The sequence below is a fragment of the Nematolebias whitei genome, chromosome 21 (assembly GCF_014905685.2).
Source record: "Nematolebias whitei isolate Nwh7 chromosome 21, NemWhi1, whole genome shotgun sequence".
Classification (NCBI taxonomy): Eukaryota; Metazoa; Chordata; class Actinopteri; order Cyprinodontiformes; family Rivulidae; genus Nematolebias; species Nematolebias whitei.
The window spans coordinates 31,573,901-31,574,229 of record NC_056518.1 but is presented as its reverse complement, the minus strand read 5'-3'; the positions used below and the strand labels follow the sequence as shown (position 1 = coordinate 31,574,229).

Here is a 329-nt window from a genome sequence, read left to right as displayed (position 1 = left end):
CCTCGTTAACTCCCTCCATGTCCTCGTTAACTCCCTCCATGTCCTCTCCAACTCCCTCCATGTCCTCGTTAACTCCCTCCATGTCCTCGTTAACTCCCTCCATGTCCTCTCCAACTCCCTCCATGTCCTCGTTAACTCCCTCCATGTCCTCGTTAACTCCCTCCATGTCCTCTCCAACTCCCTCCATGTCCTCGTTAACTCCCTCCATGTCCTCTCCAACTCCCTCCATGTCCTCATTAACTCCCTCCACATCCAACTCCCTCCATGTCCTCGTTAGCTCCTTCCATGTCCTCTCCAACTCCCTCCATGTCCTCGTTAACTCCCTCCAT

At 53.8% G+C, this 329-nt stretch overlaps 1 protein-coding gene across 1 annotated transcript in view; it reads left to right on the top strand.

Moving 5' to 3' along the window:
- Nucleotides 1-329, top strand: part of trip11 (thyroid hormone receptor interactor 11) — a 25,346-nt gene that overhangs the window by 15,791 nt on the left and 9,226 nt on the right. The window lies entirely within an intron of this gene.